General features: G+C 38.1%; 1 long non-coding RNA gene across 1 annotated transcript in view; it reads right to left on the minus strand.

The window, feature by feature from the left end:
• The window catches only part of LOC147005619 (uncharacterized), a 442,787-nt gene that overhangs the window by 201,983 nt on the left and 213,818 nt on the right, over positions 1 to 26,986 (minus strand). The window contains exon 3 of the long non-coding RNA XR_015046621.1: positions 294 to 445. This is a non-coding gene — a long non-coding RNA (uncharacterized LOC147005619). The remainder of the gene's footprint in view (positions 1 to 293; positions 446 to 26,986) is intronic.

A 26,986-nucleotide genomic window follows, 5' to 3' on the forward strand; every position in this document is an offset into this window, starting at 1 on the left:
TTCGGAAACATCAGTAGCTTTTTCTCCCCTTTTCCCCTGAATATACATTCATCACGCAAAAACCTCTCAGATTTGGCCCCTGGATTACACTTCCAAATTATTGTCTCAGAACAAAACAGGAGTCTGAAACCTCAAATGCCGTTTACTGAAAGACTCCTCCTTCCTCACAGCTTCCCCTGTCCCTCCATTATAATCTTTCTCCCTCATTTACTCACCACCCTCACTCAGCACAAGACAATGCCAGACACCTCAAAATAGCTTTATTTTGTCTGTTCTGGAAGATTGCTACTTACCCATACCCTACAAATTATCTTTGTGAGAATCTTGATCAGAACTAGGAGGGTAAGAGCCTGTGGCGCCTTTGGGTGTCTAGAATTAGGAGTTTATGGAGGCTGAAGCAGCAGAGCAGGTTAATTATTGCACAGGTGGAGATGCTGTGTTGTTGCTGTGAAACAGAGAAAAGCAGCGGTGAGTAATTAGAATGAATATGAATTATAATGGCGCAGGGTACTGCCATAGAATAATAAAACGGGGTATTTAATTAACTTGCTGTATGACTTTCAGGAATTTAAATTATTTATTTGTAAGAAAACATTGCTCTCTTAGATGAAGAGATTTTAACTTATACATATTCCACAGGAGTACGACCTCACTGAAGTGAATTGTGAACACGATGGAACTTTAAATTTTGTAGTAGCAATACTTAAAATTGGAAACTTGAGAATTCTTATTATAATATAGTCAAAATATAATTTATAGCTTACTCAATCAAAAGACTACATTTTATACTTTTTCTTCTATCAAAACTTCCAATTATGAAGCATTTTATATTTACAGCACTTCATAATTCTGACTAGCTGTATTTCAATTGTTCAATTGACTGTTTTGTCCAGGAGTTACTCCATTGGATAGCACTGTTTGTGCTATTAGATAATTCCCTACTCTGTGTGTGTTAGTGTGTTTGTATGCATGTGAATGTGATTGCCTTAACTGTATACAGTTGTCCTGATTAAAAATAAGATAAAATCTATATAATATCCTTATTGAGAATCATACCATTCAAATAGATTGATGACAAATCCCTATAAATGTTCACATCCTAATCACTGGGACCTTGATTGACATTTTACTTAACAATGTACATTCTAATACGATTATTGCCATGGGATGGAAATCGTATTCAGGATTATCAGCGTGAACTCTAAGTATATCCATTAAAAAAAGTTATTATATTAAATCCCTTACAAATAAAAAAAAATCATACACCACAATTAACCACACCAAAATTCCACAACGCAATGAAAATTTATACAGTAAGAACAGTCATTTTGAATCTGTGGAGATTCATATTGAAATCTATCCTTTCACTATTTAATGTATTTTTTATGCATGTCACTACTACCAAAAATAAAATCCATGACGAGTTAGAACTATACAATTAGTTTTATAGACTCCTTCATAACTGTGTCCATTCACTCTTTCCTCTTCTCCTCATGTTGACACATGTTCTCTTTTTTGCATGCAGTCCTGTAACCACATGTACATTTGTTTATATATACACACATATTATTGCCTAGGTTCTGTATATGAGCAAGAATATGCACTTTAATTTTTTTCTTTCTGAGATTCTCTAACCTCACTTAATGTTAACCACTTTCTTTTTTTTTTGATTTTTAATATTTTTATTACATATTTTCCTCAATTACATTTCCAATGCTATTCCAAAAGTCCCCCATAGCGCCCCCCACTTCCCTACCCACCCATTCCCATTCTTTTGGCCCTGACATTCCCCTATATTGGGGCATATAAAGTTTGCAAGTCCAATGGGCCTCTCTTTCCAGTGATGGCCGACTAGGCCATTTTTCGATACATATGCACCTAGAGACAAGAGCTCCTGGGTTCTGGTTAGTACATCATGTTGTTCCAACAATAGGGTTGCAGATCCCTTTAGCTCCTTGGGTACTTTCTCTAGCTTCTCCATTGGGAGCCCTGTGATACATCCAATAGCTGACTGTGATCATCCACTCCTGTGTTTGCTAGGCCCCGGCATCGTCTCACAAGAGACGGCTATATTTGGGTCCTTTCAGCAAAATCTTGCTAGTGTATGCAATGGTGTCAGCGTTTAGAAGCTGCTTATGGGATGGATCCCTGGATACGGCAGTCTCTAAATGGTCCATCCTTTCATCACAGCTACGAACTTTGTCTCTGTAACTCCTTCCCTGGGTGTTTTGTTCCCAATTCCAAGGAGGTGCACAGTGTCCACACTTTGGTCTTCATTCTTCTTGAGTTTCATGCGTTTAGCAAATTGTATCTTATATCTTGGGTATCCTAAGTTTTGGGCTAATATCCACTTATCAGTGAATACATATTGTGTGAGTTCTTTTGTGATTGTGTTACTTCACTCAAGATGATGCCCTCCAGGTCCATCCATTTGCCTAGGAATTTCATAAATTCATTCTTTTTAATAGCTGAGTAGTATTCCATTGTGTAAATGTACCATAATTTCTGTATCCATTCCTCTGTTGAGGGACATCTGGGTTCTTTCCAGCTTCTGGCTATTATAAATAGGGCTGCTATGAACATAGTGGAGCATGTGTCCTTTTACCGGTTGGGACATCTTCTGGATATATGCCCAGGACAGGTATTGCTGGATCCTCCTGTAGTACTATGTCCAATTTTCTGAGGAACCGCCAGACTGATTTCCAGAGTGGTTGTACAAGCTTACAATCCCACCAACAATGGAGGAGTGTTCCTCTTTCTCCACATCCTCGCCAGCATCTGCTGTCACCTGAATTTTTGATCTTAGCCATTCTGACTGGTGTGAGGTGGAATCTCAGGGTTGTTTTGATTTGCATTTCCCTGATGATTAAGGATGTTGAACATTTTTTCAGGTGTTTCTCTGCCATTCGGTATTCCTAGGTGAGAATTCTTTGTTCAGTTCTGAGCCCCATTTTTTAATGGGGTTTTTTGACTTTCTGGAGTCCACCTTCTTGAGTTCTTTATATATATTGGATATTAGTCCCTTATCTGATTTAGGATAGGTGAAGATCCTTTCCCAATCTGTTGGTGTTTTTTTTTGTCTTATTGATGGTGTCTTTAGCCTTGCAGAAGCTTTGTAGTTTCATGAGGTCCCACTTGTCAATTCTCAATCTTACAGCACAAGCCATTACTGTTCTATTCAGGATTTTTCCCCTGTGCCCATATCTTCAAGGCTTTTCCCCACTTTCTCCTCTATAAGTTTCAGTGTCTCTGGTTTTATGTGAAGTTCCTTGATCCACTTAGACTTGACCTTAGTACAAGGAGATAGGAATGGATCGATTCGCATTCTTCTACATGTTAACAACCAGTTGTGCCAGCACCATTTGTTGAAAATGCTGTCTTTCTTCCACTGGATGTTTTTAGCTCCCTTGTCGAAGATCAAGTGACCATAGGTGTGTGGGTTCATTTCTGGGTCTTCAATTCTATTCCATTGGTCTATTTGTCTGTCACTCTACCAGTACCATGCAGTTTTTATCACAATTGCTCTGTAGTAGAGCTTTAGGTCCGGCATGGTGATTCCACCAGAGGTTCTTTTATCCTTGAGAAGAGTTTTTGCTATCCTAGGTTTTTTGTTATTCCAGATGAATTTGCAGATTGCACTTTCTAATTCATTGAAGAATTGATTTGGAATTTTGATGGGGATTGCATTGAATCTGTAGATTGCTTTTGGCAAGATAGCCATTTTTACAATGTTGTTCCTGCCAATCCATGAGCATGGGAGATCTTTCCATCTTCTGAGATCTTCTATAATTTCTTTCTTCAGAGACTTGAAGTTTTTATTATACAGATCTTTCACTTCCTTAGTTAGAGTCACGCCAAGATATTTTATATTATTTGTGACTATTGAGAAGGGTGTTGTTTCCCTAATTTCTTTCTCAGCCTGTTTATTCATTGTGTAGAGAAAGGCCATTGATTTGTTTGAGTTAATTTTATATTCAGCTACTTCACCGAAGCTGTTTATCAGGCTTAGGAGTTCTCTGGTGGAATTTTTAGGGTCACTTATATATACTATCATATCATATGCAAAAAGTGATATTTTGACTTCATCTTTTCCAATTTGTATCCCTTTGATCTCCTTTTGTTGTCGAATTGCTCTGGCTAGGACTTCAAGTACAATGTTGAATAGGTATGGAGAAAGTGGACAGCCTTGTCTAGTCCCTGATTTTAGAGGGATTGCTTCAAGCTTCTCACCATTTACTTTGATGTTGGCTACTGGTTTGCTGTAGATTGCTTTTATCATGTTTAGGTATGGGCCTTGAATTCCTGATCTTTCCAAGACTTTTATCATGAATGGGTGTTGGATCTTGTCAAATGCTTTTTCCGCATCTAACGAGATGACCATGTGGTTTTTGTCTTTGAGTTTGTTTATATACTGGATTACGTTGATGGATTTCCGTATATTGAACCATCCCTGCATCCCTGGGATGAAACCTACTTGGTCAGGATGGATGATTGTTTTGATGTGTTCTTGGATTCGGTTAGCAAGAACTTTATTGAGGATTTTTGCATCAATATTCATAAGGGATATTGGTCTGAAGTTTTCTATCTTTGTTGGGTCTTTTTGTGGTTTAGGTATCAGAGTAATTGTGGCTTCATAGAATGAGTTGGGTAGAGTACCTTCTGTTTCTATTTTGTGGAATAGTTTGTGAAGAACTGGGATTAGATCTTCTTTGAAGGTCTGATAGAACTCTGCACTAAACCCATCTGGTCCTGGGCTTTTTGTAGTTGGGAGACTATTAATGACTGCTTCTATTTCTTTGGGGGATATAGGGCTGTTTAGATCATTAACCTGATCTTGATTCAACTTTGGTACCTGGTATCTGTCTAGGAACTTCTCCATTTCATCCAGGTTCTCCAGTTTTGTTGAGTATAGCCTTTGGTAGAAGGATCTGATGGTGTTTTGGATGTCTTCAGGATCTGTTGTTATGTCTCCTTTTTCATTTCTGATTTTGTTAATTAGGATGCTTTCCCTGTGCCCTCTAGTGAGTCTGGCTAAGGGTTTATCTATCTTGTTGATTTTCTCAAAGAACCAGCTCCTTGATTGGTTGATTCTTTGAATAGTTTTTCTTGTTTCCACTTGGTTGATTTCACCCCTGAGTTTGATTATTTCCTGCCTTCTACTCCTCTTGGGTGAATTCGCTTCCTTTTGTTCTAGTGCTTTTAGGTGTATTGTCAAGCTGCTAATGTGTGCTCTCTCTAGTTTCCTTTTGGAGGCACTCAGAGCTATGAGTTTTCCTCTTAGAAATGCTTTCATTGCGTCCCATAAGTTTGGGTATGTTGTGGCTTCATTTTCATTGAACTCTAAAAAGTCCTTAATTTCTTTCTTTATTCCTTCCTTGACCAAGGTATCATTGAGAAGTGTGTTGTTCAGTTTCCAAGTGAAGGTTGGCTTTCTATTATTTATTTTGTTATTGAAGCTCAGCTTTAGTCCATGGTGATCTGATAGGATGCATGGGACAATTTCAATATTTTTGTATCTGTTGAGGCCTGTTTTGTGACCAATTATGTGGTCAATTTTGGAGAAGGTGCCATGAGGTGCTGAGAAGAAGTTATATCCTTTTGTTTTAGGATAGAATGTTCTGTAGATATCTGCCAGATCCATTTGATTCATAATTTCTCTTAGTTTCTCTGTGTCCCTGTTTAGTTTCTGTTTCCATGATCTGTCCATTGGTGAAAGTGGTGTGTTGCAGTCTCCCACTATTATTGTATGAGGTGCAATGTGTGCTTTGAGATTTACTAAAGTTTCTTTAATGAATGTGGCTGCCTTTGTATTTGGAGCATAGATATTCAGGATTGATAGTTCCTCTTGGAGGATTTTACCTTTGATGAGTATGAAGTGTCCCTCCCTGTCTTTTTTAATGACTTTGGGTTGGAAGTCAATCTTATCAGATATTAGAATGGCCACTCCAGCTTGTTTCTTCATACCATTTGCTTGGAAAATTGTTTTCCAGCCTTTCATTCTGAGGTAGTGTCTATCTTTTTCTCTGAGATGAGTTTCCTGTAAGCAGCAAAATGTTGGGTCTTGTTTGTGTAGCCAGTTTGTTAGTCTATGTCTTTTTATCAGGGAGTTGAGTCCATTGATATTAAGAGCAATTAAGGAAAAGTAATTGTTGTTTCCTGTTATTTTCGTTGTTAAAGTTGGCATTTTGTTCTTGTGGCTGTCTTCTTTTAGGTTTGTTGAGGGATTACCTTCTTGTTGTTTCTAGGGCGTGGTTCCTGTCCTTGTATTGGTTTTTTTCTGTTATTATCCTTTGAAGGGCTGGATTCGTGGAGAGATAATGTGTGAATTTGGTTTTGTCGTGGAATACTTTGGTTTCTCCATCTATGTTAATTGAGAGTTTGGCTGGGTATAGTAGCCTGGGCTGGAATTTGTGTTCTCTTATTTTCTGTATAACATCCGTCCAGGATCTTCTGGCTTTCATAGTCTCTGGTGAAAAATCTGGTGTAATTCTGATAGGCTTGCCTTCATATGTTACTTGGCCTTTTTCTCTTACTGCTTTTAGTATTCTATCTTTATTTAGAGCATTTGTTGTTCTGATTATTATGTGTCGGGAGGTATTTCTTTTCTGGTCCAGTCTATTTGGAGTTCTGTAGGCTTCTTGTATGTTCATGGGCATCTCTTTCTTTAGATTTGGGAAGTTTTCTTCTATAATTTTGTTGAAGATGTTTGCTGGTCCTTTGAGTTGAAAATCTTCATTCTTATCCACTCCTATTATCCGTAGGTTTGGTCTTCTCATTGTGTCCTGTATTTCTTGGATGTTTTGAGTTAGGATCTTTTTGCATTTTACATTTTCCTTGATTTTTGTGCTGATGTTCTCTATGGAATCTTCTGCACCTGATATTCTCTCTTCCATCTCTTGTATTCTGTTGCTGATGCTCATATCTATAGTTCCAGATTTCTTTCCTAGGTTTCTATCTCCAGTGTTGCCTCATTTTGGGTTTTCTTTATTGTGTCTACTTCCCTTTTTAGGTCTAGTATGGTTTTGTTCATTTCCATCATCTGTTTGGATGTGTTTTCCTGTTTTTCATTAAGGACTTCTACCTGTTTGATTATGTTATCCTGTTTTTCTTTAAGGATTTGTAACTCTTTAGCAGTGTTCTCCTGCAATTCTTTAAGGGATTTTTGTGCTTTCTCTTTATTGTCTTCTACCTGTTTACCTTGTTCCTTTGTATTTCTTTAAGTGTGTTATTAAAGTCCTTCTTGAAGTCCTCTATCATCATCAGGAGATATGCTTTTAGATCCGTGTCTAGCTTTTCCGGTGTGTTGGGGTGCCCTGGACTGGGCGAAGTGGGGGTGCTGGGTTCTGATGATGGTGAGTGGTCTTGGTTTCTGTTAGTAAGATTATTACGTTTACCTTTCGCCATCTGGTAATCTCTGGGGTTAGTTGTTGTCGTTGTCACTGTTTAAAGATTGGAGCAGAAGCTGTGTTCCACTCACCAGCAGTCTCAAAATCCTGTGGCGGGGGTCGTGGGTAGCTGGCGGTACCCCGGTGCTGGTCCAGCTGGAAGAGGCCTGTGGTCCTACTCAGGCCGGTTTTCTGCTTCCCTAACTAATGCAGTCTCTGGTCCCGCGTGCAATTGGATTGGAGCAGAAGCTGTGTTCCACTCTCCAGAAGTCTTAAGATCCTGTGGCGGGTGTTGTGGGTAGCTGGCGAGTGTCAGCAGACCCTCTGTTAACCACTTTCTTGTTTAGTGTAAGATGTGCTGATTATTTTTCTTTTTTTCCTATTTTCTTTTTTATTAGATATTTTCTTTATGTACATTTCAAATGCTATCCCGAAAGTTCCCTATAACCTCCCTCCTCCCTGCTCCCCTACCCATCTACTCCCACTTCATGACCCTAGCTTTCCTCTGTACTGGGGCATATAAAGTTTGCAATATCAAAGGGCCTCTCTTCCCAGTGATGGCCAACTAGGCCATCTTCTGCTACATATGCAGTTAGAGATATGAGCTCTGATGGTACTGGTTAATTCATATTGTTGTTCCATCTATAGGGTTGCAGACCCCTTCAGCTCCTTGGGTGCTTTCTCTAGCTTCTCCATTGGGGGCCCTGTGTTCCATCTTATAGATGACTGTGAGCTTCCACTTCTGTATTTGGCAGGCACTGGCATAGCCTTATAACAGGGTCCCTTCAGCAAAATCTTTCGGGCATATGCAATAGTGTCTGGGTTTGGTGGCTGATTATGGGATGGATCCCCAGGAGGGGTAGTCAATGGATAGTCCATCCTTTTGTCTTAGCTCCAAACTTTATCTCTGTAACTCCTTTCGTGGTTATCTTGTTCCCTATTCTAAGGAGGAATGAAGTATCCATCCATTGGTCTTCTGTCTTCTTGATTTTCTTGTGTTTTGCAAATTGTATCTTGGGTGTTCTATGTTTCTGGGCTAATATTCACTTATCAGTGAGTGCATATCTAATGACTTCTTTTGTGATTGGGTTACCTCACTAAGGATGATATCCTCCAGATACATCCATTTGTCCAATAATTTCATAAATACATTGTTTTTAAAGCTGAGTAGTACTCCATTGTGAAAATGTACCACATTTTCTGTATCCATTCTTCTGTTGAGGGACATCTAGGTTCTTTTCAGCTTCTGGCTATTATAAATAATATAAATGTTCAACATCCTTAATCATCAGGGAAATGCAAATCAAAACAACACTGAGATTCCACCTCACACCAGTCAGAATGGCTAAGATCAAAAATTCAGGTGACAGCAGATGCTAGCAAGGATGTGGAAAATGAGGAAAACTCCTCAACTCCTGGTGGGATTGCAAGCTTGTACAACCACTCTGAAAGTCAGTCTGGAGGTTCCTCAGAAAATTGGACATAATCCTACCGAAAGTTCCAGGAATAACTCTCCTAGGCATATACCCAGAAGAAGTTCCAACTGGTAATAAGAACACATGCTTCACTATGTTCATAGCAGCCTTATTTATAATAGCCAGAAGCTGGAATGTTAACTACTTTTAAGAAGGAAAATAAAAGGATATTTTATAACAGAAAATATAAGAGGCCACTTGGTGGCAGATGAGTCTGGGGTGACAGAACTGCTAGCAAAACAATGACAGTAACCTCCAGAGGCTGAAGGAAGCAAGGAAGAAATTCACTGCCAGAAATCCAGAGCCAGTGAGGTCTAAAAGACACCACAGCTTATGCCCAGTAGTTTAAACACATTTCAAATATCTAAAAACTAAGACTGAAAGATAAAGTGTCATTGTTTTATTTCACCAAATTTAGGATATGCTATTATTATCCCTACAGAAAGTTGGGGACTGAGTCATTGTGAATAAAATAATATTCTCCCATTTATTCTTGTTATCAATGTCCGCACAAACATTAGTTTTGTTCCTGCTGAAAATTGTCTTTTCAGATCATTCATTGCTGGGGTTTTCAAATGCGACATGTAAGTTGAACACTTTCAAATTTGTATATCGACATTTTACCATTCTTTAGAATCCTAACACATGGTTTTGTATCTTTGGATATCCTCCAAAATGTTCTTTAGCCAAAAGTTGGTGTCCAATTTGAAATTAAAAACAATTCCTTTGTTTTCCTTTACAATGGTTAGTGGACAGTGTTAAGTCTGACATGCCTAGAGTAAAGTAACATTATGCATACTTGAAGTATTCTGGTTCATACTAGCTTGTTTTGTTCCTGTGAATTATTCAGTTAATACTTGCTCAAACAATTTCAAAATATTCTCTGCATAAGAAGAGTGTGTTAAAATAAACTCAGTGTGACTTTCCTGTTTTGTTTCTAGCTTCTGGCTGTAGCTAAGAATAATGCCTTTTAGGAAGTGATATTTATTTAACATGTGATCAATATGATTTGAAATATAACACTGTTTGCTTTATCTGTTTTAGAGATAAGGAATCTATTTACAATAGTGTTTTATGCAAGAAACTGACAATGTGCTCAGAGACATGGCTCAGATTCCAATAGCATTCATTGTCTCAGATAAAATAAGTGTGTGTTGTCCTAGAATGTTGAGAGTGGCTTGACTTGATTTCTTTGGAGTCACTCCTTAGCTTTTATTTAGTGGTAATGATACATGCTGTGAGGACATGTGATAACAGAGATAGGGAGAAAAAAGAAATTCTGTAGAGTCATGACACTTCTATATATGTTTTTGTTATGTTTATTATGCTACATACATACAACTGAGTTCATTTATTGTTTATACAGTCAATTTTACAATAACATTTTAATACCAATGAAATAAGAAATTGAAATTTTCAGAAATAAAAGCCTTATATGAAAAACCACTACTATGGGGGGGCTGAAAGGCTGTTACAGATATCACAATAACCAAAGGTAAACTCAGGAAAGAACAAGAACAAATTACATATGTTGTATGCAGTTAGTGCTGGTAAAAAAAAAATTTCCTGTCCAAAGATCATGATATAATTAGTAGAATGTAAAAAAGAAAATTTCCTGTAACTCCTTACAATGTAGCTTTTCATCGTAACTAACTAAGGATCCCAAATTAGATTCTATCTTTTTCTCTGTACATATAAAATAAATGGAGACATTGTATCATGGCTTAGCTCTACGTTTTAAAGCACTCATAACCAGTTATATGACATGCTTTAAATTAGTTTCAACAATTATTTCAAACAGGAACTCAAGTAAATTAATCCCAACAGTAGTTATATTTTTCTTGATTTTATAGACTGAGTAAAATTTTGGAAGTTAACTTTGTAGTTTAAAAAGTCATTTCCTGTCTGATCGAGTCAGATAAATTTCCTTTCCCAATCTGTTTCCCAATCATTTTGTACAATTGACAGTGTCCTTTGCATTACAGAAGCTTGTAAGTTTCAAGAGGTCCCATTTATTAATTATTGATCTCAAAGCATGAGCCATTATTGCTACAAGATGTGCAAGGATAAAGATGGGGTAGAGACTGAGGGAACAGCCAAACAATCATTGCCTCAACTTGAGACCAATCCCTTGTGAGAAAGCTAACTGCTGACATTATTAGTGATACTCTATTGTGTTTAGACAGGAACCTAGCATAAAGTCTCCTGAGAGGATTCATCCAGTAGTGAATGGAAACAAACACAGAGATCCACAACCAAACATCAGGTAAAGCCCAGCCCAGAGAGTCTTGTGGAAGAGTGGGAATAGAAATGAGCAAGTCAGAGGTGTCAAGGATACCACAAGAAGACCCAAAGAGTTAAGTAACCTGGGTCCATGGTGGCTCACATAGGGCACATGCAGGAGCTGGACCTAGACCCCTAAACATTTGTATCAAATGTGCAACTTGGTCTCCCTGTGTGTCCCCTAACATGTGCAATGGGGACTGTTGAGGTCTCTGTTCACTGCCATTGGATCCCTTTCCCCTAACTGGACTGCCTGGTTGGGCCTCAGTAGGAGAAACTGTGGTTAGTCCTGTTTGGAATGGATGCCCCAAGGTGAGGTGGTACCCAAGGAGGCTCTCTTTTTCTGAGAAGAGGTGGGATCAGTGTGGAGAGGTATTTGTAAGGGTGGGACTGGGAAGAGAGGAAGGAGAGGAGCTCTGATCGGGATATAAAATGTATAAAAAAGTTATTTCATATGATAAAATATCTAAAGTTCCTTTATGAAACTTAAAGTGATGTCCTTCTTAGAAACATAAAAATATATTGTAAATTGTGAAGCCATTGCTGATAACTGAGATACTTTGGTATTTAAACATATTTTAAACTGAACTTTTGTATAAAAATTAATATTACATCTAAATAATATGTAATACAACTTCAACCTCCCTCACTAAGCTGTATGCAAAAGCTTCTGCACATACATACATACCATACATACATACATAACACACATACATACATACATAACATACCTACATAACATACATAAATATATAAAACACATATATATAAAACATACATACATACATGCATGGCATACATACATACATACATGCATGCATGACATATATATATACATACATATACACATTAAAGAGAATTTTTTGTTGCTCATGACCAATATATTTGCAGAAATATATTTCAGTAATTATAACTATACACCAAGACCTAAGTGTTTTGTGATAGAATACAACAACGCTATAGGTGAGCTTTCTGTTCTCATCACTAATTTTCAGACTTTTTTTTTAATGCAGTAAAGTGAAGAAAAATTGAACACTCATGAAATCAAAATTATTGGCACCAAAAATTGGAAATAGAATGTTCTTTGACTGTTATATATTGATTTTTTATATTCCCCCCTAAATTTATATAGGTTGGTGTCCTAAACGCCAGTGTCCTAGTACTGATGTGAAAGGCTTGAGGAGGTGAAGAGGATTAGGATAAGGCCTCTTCACTGGTAGAATCATTACCATTATAAAACAGAACTACAGAGAGCTCTCTACCATTCTCTCAATTACAGGAGAGGATGTCAGTTCAACAGGCTGCAGTGTCATCAGACCTGACCAGGCTGGATTCTCTCAACGTTGGACTCCTAACATCCAGATGATCAGAAATAAATTTCTGTTGTTACTAAGCCAAGTAGTCTTCAGAACTTCAATAGGGTTATTCAATAACACATTAAAATATCTATAAAATAAACTATAAAGGTCATTATGAATGAAATCTGCATTTGAGGAAAACTGTATGAACCTACAATGGAATTGAGAATAATTTATCTCCTAAGGAGTACTTCTTTTCTTTTTAATTAATATTTTATTACATATTTTCTTTATTTACATTACAAACACTTCTAAGTCTTCTTTTTAAATTCAATAAATTTATCTGTCACATAAAATAACCCGAGTTAGAGATTTTTAGATTTTGGTTTGGGTTTTGGGTTTTTGTTTTGTTTTGTTTTTTGTTTTGTTTTGTTTTGTTTTCGCAACATGCAAGATTTGTAATATATCTGAATGAACTATAGAAGTTAAATAATTTATTAGTTTATTTGTATAAAATATTTGCTCAAAAATGTATTCATAATACAGGCAAAATGTTAGTACTGGCTATACCACTAAACTAGAATTATTCAAATAGAAAAACATGATAGGAAATATCATTAATTAATTAATTAACTATCTGTTTAAAGATACCTCAGATAAAAACTATCTATACTTAATTAAAAATATTGTAGGCTCCTTCCCTGCCAGAGGATAGGCATCTGCCCGGCCCAGGAGGGCTGTGTCTGAGCATCTGCAGGAGACATCTTGGTTCCGGGACTCCACTGAGACTAGTCGGCACAGGTGAGAGTGTGGACTACAGAAGCCAACAGCTTCTGGGACAGGGAGGAGCCACAAAGGCTGCCTTCTGAGGCAGCCCCCTTTTCAGGCTCCAGACATCTGGGCATCTTCCCTGCCAGAGGAGAGGTGTCCGCCCTGCCAGGGAGGGCTTTGCAGGAGCACCGGGGGGAGCCACCTTGGTTTCCAGATCCCTCTGAGACTAGTCTGTGCAGGTGAGAGCATGGACTACAGAAGCTAACAGCTTCTGTGACAGGCCTAAACAACACAGCTTCTGGGACAGGTCCTGTTTTGGGCCTTCAGCTTTGGCCTGGAGGGAGGTCTGAAAGCCAGATATCTGTGCACCTTCCCTGTAAGAGGAGAGCTTGCCTGCAGAGAGTGCTCTGACCACTGAAACTCAGAGGAGAGAGCTAGTCTCCCAGGTCTGCTGATAGAGGCTAACAGAATCACAGAAGGAACAATCTCTAACCAGAGACAACTATAACAACTAACTCCAGAGATTACCAGATGGTGAAAGGCAGACATAAGAATCTTACTAACAGAAATGAAGACCACTCACCATCATGAGAACCCAGCAATCCCACCTCAACCAGTCCAAGGCAATCCAACACACCCGAAACGGTAGACCCAGATTTAAAAGCATATCTCATGATGATGGTAGAGGACATCAAGAAGGACTGTAATAACTCACTTAAAGAAAGACAGGAGGACACTGTTAAACAGGCAGAATACCTTAAAGAGGAAGCACAAAAATCCCTTAAAGAATTGCAGGAAAACACGACCAAACAGATGATGGAATTGAATAAAACAATCCAAGACCTAAAAAGGGAAGTAGACACAATAAAGAAAACCAAAAGTGAGGCAACACTGGAGATAGAAACCCTAGGAAAGAAATCTGGAACCATAGATGCTATCATTAGCAACAGAATACAAGAGATGAAAGAGAGAATCTAAGGTGCAGAAGACTCCATAGAGAACATAGGCACAACAATCAAAGAAAATGCAAAATGCAAAAAGATCCTAACTCAAAACATCCAGGAAATCGAGAACAAAATGAGAAGACCAAACCTACGGATAATAGGAGTAGATGAGAATGAAGATTTTCAACTCACATGGCCAGTAAATATCTTCAACAAAATTATAGAAGAAAACATCATATACCTAGAGAAAGAGATGCCCATGACCATACAAGAAGCCTACAGAACTACAAATAGACTGGACCAGAAAAGAAATTCCTCCCAACACATAATAATCAGAACATCAAATGCACTAAATAACGATAGAATATTAAAAGCAGTAAGGGAAAATGGTCAAGTAACATATAAAGACAAGCCCATCAGAATGACACCAGACATTTCACCAGAGACTATGAATGCAAGAGGAGCCTGGAGAGATGTTATACAGACACTAAGAGAACACAAATGGCAGCCCAGGCTACTATACCCAGCCAAACTTTCAATTATCTTAGATGGAGAAACAAACTATTCCATGACAGAACCAAATTCACACATTATCTTTCCACCTGGATAAAAAGGACAAGTTTCTGGACAGATACCAGGTATCAAAGTTAAATCAAGTTCAGGTTAATGATCTAAACAGTCCTATATCCCCTAAAGAAATAGAAGCAGTCATTAATAGTCTACCAACAAAAAAATGCCCAGGACCAGATGGGTTTAGTGCAGAGTTCTATCAAACCTGCAAAGAAGATCTAATCCCAGTTCTTCACAAACTATTGCACAAAAAAGAAGCAGAAGATACTCTAAGCAACTCCTTCTATGAAGCCACAATTACTCTTATACATAAACCACAAAAGGATCCAACAAAGATCGAGAACTTCAGACCAATTTCCCTTAAGAATATCGATGCAGAAATCCTCAATAAAGTTCTCGCTAACCGAATCCAAGAACACATCAAAGCAATCATCCATCCTGACCAAGTAGGCTTCATCCCATAGATGCAGGGATGGCTCAATATATAGAAATCCATCAACGTAATCCATTATATAAACAAACTCAAATACAAAAACCACATGATCATATCCTTAGATGTGGAGAAAGCATTTGACAAAATCCAACACCCATTCATGATAAAAGACTTGGAAAGATCAGGAATTCAAGGCCCATACATAAACATGATAAAAGCAATCTACAGCAAACCAGTAGCCAACATCAAAGTAAATGATGAGAAGCTGGAAGCAATCCCACTAGAGTCAGGGACTAGACAAGGCTGCCCACTTTCTCCCTACCTATTAAACTTTGTACTTGAAGTCCTAGCCAGAGCAATTCGACAACAAAAGGAGATCAAGGGGATACAAATCGGAAAAGAAGAAGTCAAAATATCGCTTTTTGCAGATGATATGATAGTATATGTAAGTGACCCTAAAAATTCCACCAGAGAACTCCTAAACCTGATAAACAGCTTCAGTGAAGTAGCTGGATATAAAATTAATTCAAACAAGTCAATGGTCTTTCTCTACACAAAGGATAAACAGGCTGAGAAAGAAATTAGGGAAACAACACCCTTCTCAATTGTCACAAATAATATAAAATACCTTAACATGACTCTAACTAAGGAAATGAAAGATATGTATGATTAGAACTTCAAGTCTCTGAACAATAAAATTAAAGAAGATCTCCGAAGATGGAAAGACCGCCCATGCTCATGAGTTGGCAGGATCAATATAGTAAAAATGGCTATCTTGCCAAAAGCAATCTACAGATTCAATGCAATCCCCAACAAACTTCCAACTCAATTCTTCAACGAATTAGAAAGGGCAATCTGCAAATTCATCTGGAATAACAAAAAACCTAGGGTAGCAAAAACTGTTCTCAAGGATAAAAGAACCTCTGGTGGAATCACCATGCCTGACCTAAAGCTGTACTACAGAGCAATTGTGATAAAAACTGCATGGTACTGGTATATCGACAGACAAGTAGACAAATGGAATGGAATTGAAGACCCAAAAATGAACCCACATACCTATGATCATTTGATCTTTGACAAGGGAGCAAAAACCATCCAGTGGAAAAAAGACAGCATTTTCAACAAATGGTTCTCGAATAACTGGTGGTTATCATGTAGAAGAATGTGAATTGATCCATTCCTATCTCCCTGTACTAAGGTCAAATCTAAGTGGATTAAGGAACTCCACATAAAACCTTAGACACTGAAACTTATAGAGAAGAAAGTAGGGAAAAGCTTCGAAGATATGGGTACAGGGGGAAAATTCCTGAATAGAATAGCAATGGCTTATGCTGTAACATCAAGAATCGACAAATTGGGACCTCATAAAATTGCAAGGCTTCTGCAAGGCAAAAGATACCACCAATAAGACAAAAAGGCCACCAACAGATTGGGAAAGTATCTTTACCTATCCTAAATCAGATAGGGGCCTAATATCCTATATATATTACGAACTCAAGAAGGAGGACTCCAGAAAATCAAATAACCCAATTAAAAAATGGGGCTCAGAGCTAAACAAAGATTTCTCACCTGAGGAATACTGAATGGCTGAGAAGCACCTGAAAAAATGTTCAACATCCTTAATCATCAGGGAAATGCAAATCAAAAAAACCCTGAGATTCCACCTCACACCAATCAGAATGGCTAAGATAAAAAATTCAGGTGACAGCAGATGAGAGCAAGGATGTGGGGAAAGAAGAACGTTCCTCCATTGTTGCTGGGATTGCAAGCTGGTACAACCACTCTGGAAATCAGTCTGGTGGTTCCTCAGAAAATTGGACATAGTACTGGATGATCCCTCAATACCTCTCCTGGGCATATATCCAGAAGATGTTCCAACCTGTAAGAATGACACATGCTCCACTATGTTCATAGCAGCCTTATTTATATTAGCCAGAAGCTGGAAAGAACCCATATGCCATATGTGTAAATGTTGTACATTTACACAATGGAGTAGTACTCAGCTATTAAAAAGAATGAATTTATGAAATTCCTAGGCAAATGGATGGACCTGGAAGGCATCATCCTAAGTGAAATAACACAATCACAAAAAAACTCACACAATATATACCCACTAGTAAGTGGATATTAGCCCAGAAACTCAGAATACCCAAGATATAACATACAATTTGCAAAACACATGAAACTCAAGAAGAACGAAGACCAAAGTGTGGACACTTTGCCACTTCTTAGAATTGGGAACAAAACACCCATGGAAGGAGTTACAGAGACAAAGTTTGGAGCTGTGATGAAAGGATGGACCATCTAGAGACTGCCATATCCAGGGATCCATCCCATAATCAGCTTCCAAACGCTGACACCATTGCATACACTAGCAAGATTTTGCTGAAAGGACCCAGATATAGCTGTCTCTTGTGAGACTATGCCGGGGCCTAGCAAACACAGAAGTGGATGCTCACAGTCAGCTATTGAATGGATCACAGGGCTCCCAATGGAGAAGCTAGAGAAAGTACCCAAGGAGTTAAAGGGATCTGCAACCCTATAGGGGGAACAACATGATGAACTAACCAGTACCCCGGAGCTCTTGTCTCTAGCTGCATATGTATGGAAAGATGGTCTAGTCAGCCATCGCTGGAAAGAGAGGCCAATTGGACTTGCAAACTTTATATGCCCCAGTACAGGGGAATGGCAGGGCCAGGGGAATGGGAATGGGTGGGTAGGGATGTGGGGGGGGGTGTATGGGGGACTTTTGGGATAGCATTGGAAATGTAATTGAGGAAAATACGTAATAAAAAAAAAAAAGAAAGAAAGTATGAACCATCTAGAAACTGCCATATCTGGGGATTCATCCCATAATCAGCTTCCAAACGCTGACACCATTGCATACACTAGCAAGATTTTGCTGAAAGGACCCAGATACAGCTGTCTCTTGTGAGACTATCCAGAGGCCTAGCAAATACAGAAGTGGATGCTCACAGTCAGCTATTGGATGGATCACAGAGCCCCCAATGGAGGAGCTAGAGAAAGTAACCAAGGAGCTAAAGTGATCTACAACCCTATAGGTGGAACAACAATATGAACTAACCAGTACCCCCTAGAGCTCGTGTCTCTAGCTGCAAATGTATCAGAAGTTGGCCTAGTAGGCTATCAGTGGAAAGAGAGGCCCATTGGTCATGCAAACTTTATCTGCCTCATTACAGGGGAACGCTGGGCCAAGAAGTGGGAGTTGGTGGGTGGGAGAGTGGGTGGGGGACTGTGGTGGGGACTTTTGGGTTAGCATTGGAAATCTAAATGAAATAAATACCTAATTTAAAAAAATAATAAAAAAAACATGAAAAAAATATTGTGAGCTGGAATAAATTTATTCACCTATAGTCCCAGTTCTTGTGAGGTAGAGGCAGTTGTGTCATAGGATCTAGACAATCTGAGCTACAGAGACACTGTGTTTAAAATAAAACTTTATATAAGCTTCCCATCTATTTACACATCAATCTTCATTTATTTGTATACTCATCTAGTATCTAGTAGCTATCTTCATCTTATTATCAATCTGTATATCACAGAGTAACACATAAACACATAAGTAAGTATACATTGAAGTTGATACTTTTTACATAAAAGTAAACAAAACAATAAAGAATTAGTTTGTGCTAAGTAGTGATATTAAATACTGATTTTTTTCTAACCTAAGTTCAAATTTTGTGTTTACAGAAGATCTGGAATCTTCCCTGTTTGTGTAAATTTGAGAATCATCATCATGTTGCACACATGACATAGAACATGATGAGAACAGTTACAGATTTTAGCCTGCATAATGAACACTACAAATCTGTAGACAGGTGTATTAGACTGATATAACTTATCAAATAGTTAAACCTAAGATAAGTGATCAGACAAGATCTGACCAGATAATGTTTCCAGAATGAAAGAGGACCAATAGATATAATTACTATGCTATTCATATTTGAAACAGTATCATTAATATAACAGTTGATTATCACTGATACATATATAAAATAAAATTACCATAATATCTAAGCTTATAAACTTATATTTTACTTTTAAGTGATGTGTAAATACCTATTTGTTTTTGGAGTTATTTGTGTAATATTTATATTATATATTATTATATTTATATGACTGTGTGTATTTGTTTATGTTTTGTTTTGTGAGACATGGACTGCTTAAGCACCTTCAACTAGCCTCAAATTTAAGTTTTTCCTGACTTAGTTTTTGTATGGCAGGCTGGACAGACAATTATAAAGAATAGACTTAATATATAACTAACGTATTAAAACTCCTTTTGCCTTCAGTGTGTTTGCTTAAGAAATCCTGTTTTATAATTGTTACAAACTAAAAAGCTACTCCCGAACTCAACATAGGGAATATTCTGCATCAATCAGTCTGCATTTTCCTATGTAACAGTCAACATACTTTCCAGCAGAAAAGACAGTAATGATAATGCAATCAAATAATTTTAGAGTATCCAACCAAATTATTGGTCGAGCTTGAGACTCATGAAGTGAGAGTGAGCCCACCTTGACACATTAATGATACTCTGCTGTACTTGCAGTCAGGAGCCTAACTTAACTGTCATCAGAGAGGCTTTAAACAGGTGATGGAAGCAGGTGCAGAGACCCACAGTCAAACATTATTTGGTTTTGGGAATCCTGGAGAAGAGAGGAAGGAAGTATTGTAGGAGCCCGAGGTTTCAAAAACACCACAAGAAAATCTACAGAATCAACTAACCTGAGCACATAGACTGAACTGACAACCAGAGACAATGCATGAGATTGTCCCAGGCCCTCTAAACATATGGAAGAGCTGTGCAGCTTGGTCTTCCTAAAAGTGGGAACATGGACTGTCTCTGATTCTGTTGCCTGCCTTTGTGACCATTTCTCTTAAGCTTACTGCTTTGCCTAGCTTTGATAGGAGAAGATGTGCCTAGTCTTACTGCAACTTGATATGCCAAGGCTGGTTGATATCCATGGGAGGCCTCCCTTTTTCTGAAGAGAAAGGAAGAGAAGTATATGGTGTGTGTGTGTGTGTGTGTGTGTGTGTGTGTGTGTGTTGGGGGGTGGCACTGAGAACTAGGGAAGAAAGACCGAGAAGAGAGGAAGGATGGGAAAATACAATGGTCAAAATGTAGTGTAAGTAAAAATTAAAATAAAATAAAAATAAAACCAAAAGAATTGTAATCTATATGTCATGGTTTCCTGTATGCTTGGCATGCATTGATAATTTGGCCAGGAATACATCTCCCACATCATTTCCAGAGGCATCCTTTGGCTTTCTCATTTGAGCTGTCATTTTCAGTGCAGAAATGGTATTTAAGAATACAACAGTAATCCTACTCAAAGTAGGAAAGAACAGAGATCCAAGCATGCAGGTTGTTTCTTATTTGGGGTTGGCCATACATTTTATATAGCAAACTACAAAAACATATGTGTGCCTTTCATTTTAGGTAAAATTCAATTATAAATAGAAAAGAAATGGCTACTGAAGTCATATTGGAATGTTCTAACCTTTATGAAATTTAGATTTTGAAAATGCAGCCTTTAAGAGTATCCCACAGCAGATAAATATGAATTTCATGGACTTTTTATTTATCCTTCTAATCTACCTTTGACTTAACACAGAACTTTTCACTTTGCATCATTTTATATTTCTTTATATCATTGACATATCAAAGACCTTCATAAACTTTACCAATATTCTCAAAAAAGCCATACTTTTATTACTCTGGCATTCATAGTGGATTTTTTCTCCTCTCATATTTTATCATTTTTTACTTCTAAAACTGAAACTAATGTAAGATACCCATTTTGCCTTTCACTCATTATTCTATTATGCACCAAGTTTCTTTTTAGCATATTTATATTTTTTAATATAGACATTTTTATGTGTTTGCCCAGTTCTCAAGCATTAATGCATTAAATGACTAGAAAGACCTTGTCTGATATCAATGGGAAGGGAGGCCCTTTGTCCTGGGGAGATTTTATGTCCTGGCATAGGGAGATGCTGGAGAGGTTGGGAGGAAGAGGGTAAGTGGGAGGGGAGCACCCTCAGAGAGGCAAAGGGGAGAGGGGAGAGGGCAGATATGGGATGGGGAGTTTGTGGAGGGATAATCAGGACATGGGATATCATTTGAGATGTAAACAAATGGATTCATTAATAAATTAGTAAAAAATAAAAGATAATCTACATCTTATTTTATCTGTAAGTAATAAATATGCTCTCTTTAAAAAAAGAAAAGTTACACTCTATGTATTTTTCTCCTTTTGCCTTGATATTTTCTTAAATGTTAAACTGTGATTTGCCAATCCAAAGCTGTAAAACTATGTTAGAATTAGAAAATAATTCTTAACTATTAATTAATTTTAAGATTCATTTTGTTAAATATCATCAAGAAAGGCACTGAACAGCAAAATTTTATGAAATAATATATGAAGAATGAACATTACAAATTTCTATAAGAATTTTACAAACATTTACTCAATAAATTTATTGAATTTTGGTATCTAATTTCTATAGAGTAGTATGCACTAAAAATGTATCTTGACCCATTTTGAGAATGTGGATTAAATGTCAATGTTTTCAGTGATTTCTCTTTTGTCTTTCATCCATTACGTCTCTTACTTGTCTCCAACAACTATTGTATTCCATTTACAGATACTCTATTAGAGGAGAAGGACAAACAGAATGAGAAGACAAATGAGGCCACTCTTAAAATACAGTTCATATTTTAGAATAGAAAAATAATATAGTAATAGTGTAAATTTAACTATTGAGGAATAGTTTCCATGACCCAGCATAGAATACCGATGATACAATAAAGAAAACTCATTGTAAACTTTATCTTGATTGTTAGGGTGAGGATAGTTGTTTTTGAGAAATTATTAGGATAAAATCTGAAATGAAAAGTAACCTATCTTCCATAACAGAGGTAGCGGAGTTATAAATAAATGTAAATTAGATACAGTGATGCACAAGTTTGAATAAGGTTGTGTGGTTTTGAAAGAACTTAGAAATAATATGATTTGATCAAATTCAAAACAGCGGGAAAAGCAATCATAAACAAGAAAGCAAGAAAGGCAGGGAGTGACTACAGCATGTACAGGGCTTGAACTCCAGTCTAAGTGCATTGGGAGATCAGTGGAGTGTTTTGATCACTAAGATGCCATGGATTTTAAAAGATCAGCATGACAGCTATATGATGAATTGCTAATAAGAGAGCAAATGGAGAAACAGACACGTCATTAAAAAAAAAAAAACTATTGCATTACTCTGGAAGAGTAGAGAATTCTATCTAGACTGAGGATAGTAAAAATACAAATTGTCAGGAGCCATAATGGGACAAGCTAATAACTAGCAGGTGATCATCCTAAAGTGGTCTGCCTCAGATTTTTATATAATCTGCGACAGGTGAGCCCTCATTAAGCAAGGCTGTGAGGGACTCATTTTAGGAAAGATTCCTGGTTTTAATATGCTTTTACCATTATCATTAAACATATGTAGCTATTGCTAAGTAGTAGCACACCCCTTTGGAGAAGATCTCTGCAGATCCAGGAAGATGTACTATCTTGTAGTGATGCTATATAGACAAATAGATAACCTAAGTCTTAATGATGATCCTATAAGAATTCCTAAATTTATATCTGTGATTATTAAGCTTTTTTATAATGGGACTGCTATTAGGTCCTTTTCTGATAATCAAAGCTGCAATGAGACTCTGCCAGTCTCTCAATTGTCACCTGTTAATTGCTCTTAGATGGTAACAAGAATTTCTCCTACTCCTACTACATTTCAAGAGGTTGTAAAACAATTAGCCAAAGGTCTTAAAAAGGGAACTAATGATTTATTATAGGTGTTAGGACAGAAGATAAAATATGGACTGGGTTAATCTATACAAAACTTCACTAAGAATTTAGTTATGGTTTTACATCTTCAGTGAACCTGTGGAGCTGAGACAGGTGATGGATGTGTAGCTAGATAATCAGTCCTAATGGATATGCATGTAAACATTCTCTGTTGTAAACTTCTATTTCAAGTTATGATTTGATTTTCTGTGTGAACTTTTGATTAACTTTTTAACATGTGATCATGTATTCTGAATGATGTTTAACGATTGAGGACAAAGAGTCAGAACTGAGGAACTGGGGTGAGAGGAACAGAGGTGAGAAGACTGAGCTGAGAGAGGAACTGAGCTGAGGAGTTTTTAGACAGAACACTCTTTAGATTAAAAGGAGAATGCAGAGTGGAATAACTTAGAAATTATAGGTAACATAAAATACTAAGAGAGCCACGTGCAGAATGCAGAAGGAAAGAGGAATAACGATGTCGCAGAGAGCAGAAGGAGCAGGCAGGTTTCTCCTTACCATGGGACAGAACAAGGTCCCATGTTAAGGACAGGCAGGTTTAGTCTTATTAAAAGAAACAAAGCTTTTTTATTTTCTTACAAACATGAGTTTGGTTCATTTAGCATTAAAAAGGTAGAAGCCTTTTCTTTCTCTATGTAATAAAGATTGGAGTGAGTGCATTTTTCATCCAGAATGAGTGAGTACTTTCTGCACCGGTGCTTGGTCTTTTGCTCCATATGCATATGTAAGTATGGATGTGTGTGTAAGTATGTAATTGTGAGAAAGTATACGTGTGTGTGTGTGTGTGTGTGTGTGTGTGTGTGTGTGTGTGTAACTGTGAGAATACATGAAAGCTGGGCCCAACTGGATTTGAATGAAAATGAATAAATGAGCATGAATGAAGCTGAATATGAATTTATGTGAGATTATACATGTTTGCTTATGTTTTTCCTTCTGAGAGTGTTATTCTCTTCTTCTGGTTCAATAGAAGTTTATTGCTTCAAACTTCCCCCTAGCCAAATAAGCAAGAGGCATTTGGACAATAGAGAAAAGGCTCTAGTGTCACTTCTTTCTCCGACCAGCAGAAAGGAGCAACGACACAGCATTCTTCTCAAAGCAGTTTGTTCAGGAACCTTTCAACATGCATGCAGGAAAAAAAAATCTCTCTTGTTTTCCCCGCCCCCAATCGCAATCACTTATATAACCCTTCTACCATGCCCCATCAGCCCAGTCTATGTGACAGCAGTTCATTGGCCAGAATCATCACTCACCATATAGTCTGATCTTGCATTATGGTGCACCTGCTCAGTTCTCACAATGGACATGGCTTATTTTCAGGTGCATGAGGAAGTCAGGTACAAGTCATAAGACTTGGCTGCAGTCCCGGATGCCATCTTGGGACTGCTGCCACACCAGTTCCTCACATCTCCCCCTTCTTTACTTATTGGCAGAGAGAATGCCTGTCTTAGGTTGCCCCCTGCGGCAATGCCCCTTACCCGTCATCAGGAGACAAACAGCATTGGTTTGATACCTGTCTTAGGTTGGTGACACACCCAGGAAGTCTTAACCGTCATTGACTACTTCTCTAGCATGCCAAGCCACACTTAAAGAGTTTATCCTGTTTCCACTGCCGCAAAAGCCTGTATCATCAAGGCTTGGGCTCTGTGCTGATGACTCTGCATGTGGCAGGTGCACCAGAAGGCCAGGACACCAATGAGAATTGGGCACATGGTAAGTCCACCAATGCCAGTCCACTCTTTCAGGTGGGAGACTGCTGTGGCGATCCAGCTGGCCAATCCTTCAGCCACGGACACGTCAACACGAGTGGAATTAATATGGACAATGGACTGTCTCAATAAGGGATATGGATGCAGCCGTGTCTGCAGTGGCAGAAACTGCTATAGCAGTGACAATGGCCGCAGTAATGCCAAAATCCCTTTTAGGTCTGAACAAAGTCATAGCAGAAGGAGCCTGAACAGGCCAGGGTACAAAATGAGGCATCCTAGTAACAACAGCTAAATGATGCAAAAATGCATTCCAGCACATACTATCAAAGCAATTATTACTACTACAATTAATTATACTATCCTTATAACTACCATTATAAACAACAAACACAAAAGGAAGCCACATACAAACAGGCATAGCCTGAAAAGAAATATTTCTCCCTCCAGCAAATTAAAATACAGAAGACTCAAACACACTAGAACCATTCCACCACCATGCTTAAGGGGGAAAGATCAGTACAACTACCATTCACCCTACATAACAACCATACATTAAAAGGATTACTAGCTCCTACGTGAGCTGGATTTTGATATGTCCAATTATATCCTGAAAAGGAACTGTTATGGACTGTACCTATATAAGGAGAAAAGGAAAAATAATTCTTCACTGCCCAAACTACTTTTCTAGATTGACAGCTGGTCCAAGGTGGAAGGGAATCACGAACACCCCTACAAAAGGGGACCCATCTAGGTTGGGAGGGTATAGTGCCATTGCCCTTGGATATTCTGGCAGGCTACACCCCTCAAATCCAGATAGCATTAGCTTTAGTAAAACTCTTAACTGGCATATCAAACCATGTTGCATTCTGATTATACAGCTGAACACAATAACTCATCTGTGAAATATTTTGAATCATCTGAAAACACAACAATCCCTTTAGCTGAAGCTGCATAGATTCCTGCACTAGAGCTATCTCTCCATCCCATGGTAAAAAAGGCAATTGCAGCAAAGCATTAAATGTAAAGAATCGAGGAAACACCTGCACCGAATGCGTCAACGGCATGGGTTTCGGGGAACACAGACATAATTCCCCAATGTAGCTGTTTAGTCCTCACTAGCAGGAGCATTCCCAGCCACAGGAACATCCACGTCCTCATCAATCTGCTTGCCCTGAATTGCTCTGGTCAGCCATTCTGGGACCCACAGCGGTTGTCGGTGATCCTGGGGAAACACACAAACAGACCCTCTCTCCCAAACCAACACTGAGTCAGGGCCCTTCCAACAACAAATTAAGAGATCCTTCCACATGACCATGCCTTTTGGAGAAATATCAGGATTAACATGTTGCTCAGATGCAACACGCCCTTGTTTATCTTCATTCAAAAAATTCAAAGTAAATAAGGCAATGGCTAATCTCTCTCTTGGTGTGGACCCAGCAGGGGCAATTCCCCCCTTTTGTTTAATTAAACATTCTTTTAAAGTACGATGGGCTAGTTCAATAATGCCTTGGCCCTGAGGGTTGTATGGCAACCCACGCACCAGACAGACACCCATCATCTTGCAAAAGGAAATAAAAGAGGCTGAAATATAGGCTGGTCCATTATCAGTCTTTAGTTCTTTACGCTGTCCCCAGGCACCCCAAGCCTCAAAACAATGTGCAATGAGCTGGCATGCCTTCTCGCCTGTCTGTAAGGAGGTAAAAATAATGCCAAAGGCTGTATCTATGGAAACATGAATATATTTTAACTTTCCAAACTCAAGAAAATGGGTAACATCCATTTGCCACAATGTAGGGAGCACAATCCCCGGGGGTTAACCCCCACAGTGACTTGTGGTAATAAAGGGGCACAGGTTTTGCACACCTTCACGATCTCTCTCACCTGTGCTCAAGAAATTTTAAATCGTGATGACAATGTCTTTGAATTAACATGAAATTGTGCATGAAAATCACATGCCAAATCAATAGATGAGGCCATTAAAAAGGCCATGCATTTTCTGGAAGCTTTATCAACTATATCATTCCTTTCTGCAAGGGGTCCTGGAAATCCAGTATGAGCACAAATATGTTGAATAAAAAAGGGTGAATGCCGATTCAAAACTATTCTTTGCAACTTAATAACTAATTCTCCAATGGTAGATCTCAAATTTACTTTGCCTACTATCTCCAAACACTGCAGCATATTTACAACATTCTGGCTATCAGAAATCAATTCAAATACTTTAATCACAACTTGCAATTC

Source organism: Mus caroli, unplaced genomic scaffold, assembly GCF_978045245.1.
Source record: "Mus caroli unplaced genomic scaffold, Mus_caroli_1 scaffold_3, whole genome shotgun sequence".
Lineage (NCBI taxonomy): Eukaryota > Metazoa > Chordata > Mammalia > Rodentia > Muridae > Mus > Mus caroli.